The sequence below is a fragment of the Triticum aestivum genome, chromosome 7A (assembly GCF_018294505.1).
Source record: "Triticum aestivum cultivar Chinese Spring chromosome 7A, IWGSC CS RefSeq v2.1, whole genome shotgun sequence".
Classification (NCBI taxonomy): Eukaryota; Viridiplantae; Streptophyta; class Magnoliopsida; order Poales; family Poaceae; genus Triticum; species Triticum aestivum.
The window spans coordinates 632,656,499-632,662,498 of record NC_057812.1 but is presented as its reverse complement, the minus strand read 5'-3'; positions in this window follow the sequence as shown (position 1 = coordinate 632,662,498).

The following is a 6,000-nucleotide window of genomic DNA, read 5'->3' as shown; positions in this document are numbered from 1 at the left end:
GCTTCTCGTTTGCTGGCGAAGTGTCCTGGCAGTAGAACCATGTCTGGTTCCAGTCCTTTGGGTGACTTGGTAAGACAATAAGGGGGAAGATGGCACCCTGCCGGCGCTGAATTGATATGCCTCCAAGCTCTAAACTAAGGCCGTTGGTGCACTCATTCTGCCGGTTCAGATAAAAGTATTCTCTAAATAACTCCACGGTCGGCTCTTGTTGAAGATATAACTCATAGAGCACTTGGAAGTTACAGATGTTAGATATGGAGTTAGGCCCAATATCTTGAGGGTGGAGATTGAAAAAATGGAGGACCTCTCTGAAGAACTTTGAGCCGGGCGGTGAGAAGCCACGGTTCATATAGTCAGTAAAAATGATCACCTCGCCATCTCTTGGATTGGGTCGTTCTTCTTCCGGGTTAGGGGCACGGTAAGACATGACGGCTTTTGATGGCAGAATTCCTATGATGAAGAACTCTTTTAAACGTTCCTCGGTTATGGTTGAGGGAACCCAGTTACAGATGGTTGGCGCTTTGGACGGCATGATGTGCAAGGAACTGAAAAGAAAAGCAACATGCCGGTTCAGTTTAACGGTGAGATTAACAGTTAAGGGATGAAGATGCAAAACAAGTAATGGCGGCTTAACTAAGGGCTAATGACATATAAGGAAAAGAAAGCAGGTGCGGTAAGCCGCCTTGATTATAGATTCTTTCAGAAAGCGGATTCAGCTAAGTGTTGGGACAAAAACAAGTTTCTCAAAATGCTTGATATTATTTCAGATCAAATGGATATTCAAAATGAAAAAAATTCTAGACCTAAAAATACAGCCCAGATGAGTTCATCAGATCATAGCTCTTGTACCAGAAAAAGGAGTTTGCTAGTATCAAAAGGAGGCACCAAACAACTACTACATGAACGTACATCTCTTTAGGATCAAAAAGAGGAGGCAGCGGAAGAACTACGAAGAAGCCATGACAAACTGCGAAGAACACACAGAAACCCTAAAACATGGATCTGAGGAGCAGGAAAGTGAGAACTTACAGCTACAGATCTTCTGCGGAGGTCGCCGCCGTTTCTCTGAACCAACTCAGGTTGATGCAGCGGCCAAGGTTGACGGAGACGGAGGTGGAACGCGGCAGCGGCGAAGCTCGAGCAGTAGCAGGGGCGCGAGATGAAGAAGACAGAGAAAGAGAGAAGAATGAGGAAGGTTGGGGCGAGCCTATTTATAAGGGAAAAGGTGAACAGACAGGCGCGAAGATTAAGGAAGAGCCGAATAAATGGTTATCCAGCTATACAGGCGCCTCAATTCTCGAGAAACATTAAAGATAAAAGATCCATTGGAGGATGACGTCATGAAAGTTTTTTGCGTTTCCAAGAGATGACGTCACGGCGGGTTACAAGGAAATTTCAGTAAAGATAAGAAGATGATTTTTTTTGCTAAATATGGAAGATTGACAAAGAACAAAGTTCAAAGTCAAACTGGGGCCTAATGTTGGGGATATTACTATTAGTTGAGACCTGCCTAGGAGGGGCCAGGTCAGCCCCAATGGCGTGTTACGCAAGAAGCCCAGTAAACATTCAAGATTGTAGTTTATTAAGACTTATGGAAGGCCCAAAGGCCTGAAGGCGGTTTAAAGTCTGATATTATGAACCGCCATATGTAAGGAAAGACTTGTAAAGAAAGACGTGTAAAGGAAGTCACCGAGCCAGACACGATTATAAGCCGGCCGGGACTCTGTAGGCGACCAGGCGTCGACCCATGTATAAAATGGGACGGCCCGGTGGCGGCTTAGGGCAAGAAACAACCAATCGATAACCAAGCCGGCGAGTTGAGCCTCTTGGAGATCAAAACCCCAGCAATACCAAACCCAACTAGACGTAGGCTTTTACCTTCATCGTAAGGGGCCGAACTAGTATAAAAACTCTCTCATGTCCTTTGTCCCGATTAACCCCTTTAAGCTTCCTAGTGCGATGGCCCTACGACTAAGTCCTTGCTCTAGGACATCTGCTGTGACAATTCCATGATAGAAAGGTTCCGAGTGATTCGGGTATTTTTCATAGTACCGGAGAGTTACGGGAATTCGCCTTATTTGCCGGGGAGTATGTGGACCTTATTGGGCTTTAGGGGAAAGAGAGAGGGGGAGGTTGTGCCCCCCTCCAAGGCTTAGTCTGAATTGGACTAAGGGGAGGGGCGGCGCCCCCTCCTTCCTTCTCTTCTCTTTTCCCTTTCCTTCTCTCCTACTCCTACTACTTGGAAGGGCTCCTATTTCTACTAGGAAAGGTGGAATCCTACTCCCAGTGGGAGTAGGACTCCCCTAGGGCACGCCATAGAGAGGGCCGGCCCTCCCCCTCCTCCACTCCTTTATATACGGGGGAGGGGGCACCCCATAGACACAACAATTGATCATTGATCTCTTAGCCGTGTGCGGTGCCCCCCTCCACCATAATCCACCTCGATCATATCATAGCGGTGCTTAGGCGAAGCCCTGCGTCAGTAGCATCATCATCACCGTCACCACGCCGTCATGCTGACGAAACTCTCCTGTGAAGCTTTGCTGGATCGGAGCTCGCGGGACGTCATCGAGTTGAACGTGTGAGAACTCGAAGGTGTCGTGCGTTCGGTACTTGGATAGCTCGGATCGTGAAGACGTACGACTACATCAACCGCGTTGTGCTAATGCTTCCGCATTCGGTCTATGAGGGTACATGGACACACTCTCCCCTCTCGTTGCTATGCATCACCATGATCTTACGTGTGCGTAGGATTTTTTTTTTTGAAATTACTATATTCCCCAACAGTGGTATCAGAGCCAGGTTATTGGGTAGATGTTATATGCACGAGTAGAACACAAGTGAGTTGTGGGCGATACAAGTCATACTGCTTACCAGCATCTCATACTTTGGTTCGGCGGTATTGTTGGATGAAGCGGCCCGGACCGACATTACGCGTACGCGTACGCGAGACTGGTTCTACCGACGTGATTTGCATACAAGTGGCTGGCGGGTGTCAGTTTCTCCAACTTTAGTTGAACTGAGTGTGGCTACGCCCAGTCCTTGAGAAGGTTAAAACAACACTAACTTGATGAACTATCGTTGTGGTTTTGATGCGTAGGTAAGAACGGTTCTTGCTCAGCCCGTAGCAGCCATGTAAAACTTGCAACAACAAAGTAGAGGACGTCTAACTTGTTTTTGCAGGGCTTGTTGTGATGTGATATGGTCAAAGCGTGATGAGATATAAGTTATTGTATGAGATGATCATGTTTTGTTGAAGTTATCGGCAACTGGCAGAAGCCTTATGATTGTCTCTTTATTGCATAAGATGCAAGTGCCATGTAATTGCTTTACTTTATCAAGATGCGATAGCAATAGTTGCAAAAGCAATAGCTCGTGAGACGACCATGTGACGACACGTTGATAAAAGATCAAGATGATGGAGATCATGGTGTCATGCCGGTAACAATGGAGATCATGACAGTACTTTAGAGATGGAGATCAAAAGCACAAGATGATGATGGCCATATCATGTCACATTTTTGGATTGCATGTGATGTTTATCATTTATACATCTTATTTTTGCTTAGTTCGGCGGTAGCATTATAAGATGATCTCTCACTAAATTTCAAGGTAAAAGTGTTCTCCCTGAGTATGCACCATTGCCAAAGTTCGTCGTGCCGAGACACCACGTGATGATCGGGTGTGATAAGCTCAATGTTCATCTACAACGGGTGTAAGATAGTTTTGCACATGCAGAAATACTCGGGTTAAACTTGACAAGCCTAGCATATGCAGATATGGCATCGAAACACTGGAGACCGAAAGGTCGAGCGTGAATCATATAGTAGATATGATCAACATAATGATGTTCACCATTGAAAACTACTCCATCTCACGTGATGATCGGACATGGTTTAGTTGATTTGGTCACGTGATCATTTAGATGACTAGATGGATGTCTATCTAAGTGGGAATTCTTAAGTAATATGATTAATTGAACTTAAATTTATCATGAACTTAGTCCTGATAGAATTTACATATCTATGTTGTAGATCAATAGCTCGCACATAGCTTCCCCGTTTATTTTTTATATGTTCCTAGAGAAAAATAAATTGAAAGATGTTAGTAGCAATGATGCGGATTGGATCCGTGATCTGAGGATTATCCTTATTGCTGCGCAGAAGAATTATGTCCTTGATGCACCACTAGGTGACGGACCTATTGCAGGAGCATATGCAGACGTTATGAACGTTTGGCAAAGCTCGGTATGATGACTACTTGATAGTTTAGTGCACGATGCTTTACGGCTTAGAACCGGGACTTCAAAAATATTTTGAACACCACGGAGCATATAAGATGTTCCAAGAGTTGAAATTAGTATTTCATACTCATGCCCGTGTCGAGAGGTAGGGGACCTCTGACAGTACTTTGCCTACAAAGATGGAGGAGAATAGCTCAACCAGTGAGCATGTGCTCACATCGTGTGGGTACTACAATTGCTTGAATAAAGTGGGAGTTAATCTTCCAGATAAGATAGTAATTTACAAAGTTCTCTAGTCAGTATCACCAAGTTACTAGAACTTGGTGATGAACTATAATATGCAAGGGATAACGGAAACGATTCCCAAGCTCTTCGTGATGCAGAAATCGATGAAGGTAGAAATCAATAAAAGCATCAAGTGTTGATGGTTGACAAGACCACTAGTTTCAAGAAAAGGGCAAAGGGAAGAAGGGGAACTTCAAGAAGAACGGCAAGCAAGTTGCTACTCAAGTGAAGAAGCCCAAGTCTAGACCTAAGCCTGAGACTAAGTGCTTCTACTGCAAAGGGACTGGTCATTGGAAGCAGAACTGCCCCAAGTATTTGGCGGATAAGAAGGATGGCAAAGTGAATAAAGGTATATTTGATATAAATGTTATTGATGTGTACTTTACTAGTGTTTATAGCAACCCCTCAGTATTTGATACTAATTCAGTTGCTAAGATTAGTAACTCGAAACGGGAGTTGCAGAATGAACAGAGACTAGTTAAGGGTGAAGTGACGATGTATGTTGGAAGTAGTTCCAAAATTGATATGATCATCATCGCACACTCCCTATATTTTCGGGATTAGTGTTGAACCTAAAATAAATGTTATTTGGTGTTTGTGTTAAGCATGAATATGATTGGATCATGTTTATTGCAATACGGTTATTCATTTAAGTCAAAGAATAATTGTTGTTCTATTTACATGAATAAAGCCTTCTATGGTCATACACTCAATATAAATGGTTTATTGAATCTCGATCGTAGTGATACACATATTCATAATATTGAAGCCAAAATATGCAATGTTAATAATGATAGTGCAACTTATTTGTGGCACTACCGTTTAGGTCATATTGGTGTAAAGCGCATGAAGAAACTCCATGCTGATGGGTTTTTGGAATCACTTGATTATGAATCACTTGATGCTTGTGAACCATGCCTCATGGGAAAGATGACTAAGACTCCATTCTCCGAAACAATGGAGCAAGCAACAGACTTGTTGGAAATAATACATACTGATGTATGCAGTCCGATGAGTGTTGAGGCTCGCGGCAGGTATCGTTATTTTCTGACCTTCACAGATGATTTGAGTAAGATATGGGTATATCTTCTTGATGAAACATAATTCTGAAACATTTGAAAAGTTCAAACAATTTCAGAGTGAAGTGGAAAATCATCATAACAAGAAAATAAAGTTTCTACGATCTGATCGTGGATGAGAATATTTGAGTTACAAGTTTGGTCTTCATTTAAAACAATGCAGAATAGTTTCGCAACTCACGCCACCTGGAACACCACATCATAATGGTGTGTTCGAACATCGTAACCGTACTATATTAGATATGGTGCAATCTATGATGTCTCTTACCGATTTACCACTATCATTTTGGGGTTACACATTAGAGACAACTGCATTCACATTAAATAGGGCACCATCTAAATCCGTTGAGACGATGCCATATGAACTATGGTTTGGCAAGAAACCAAACTTGT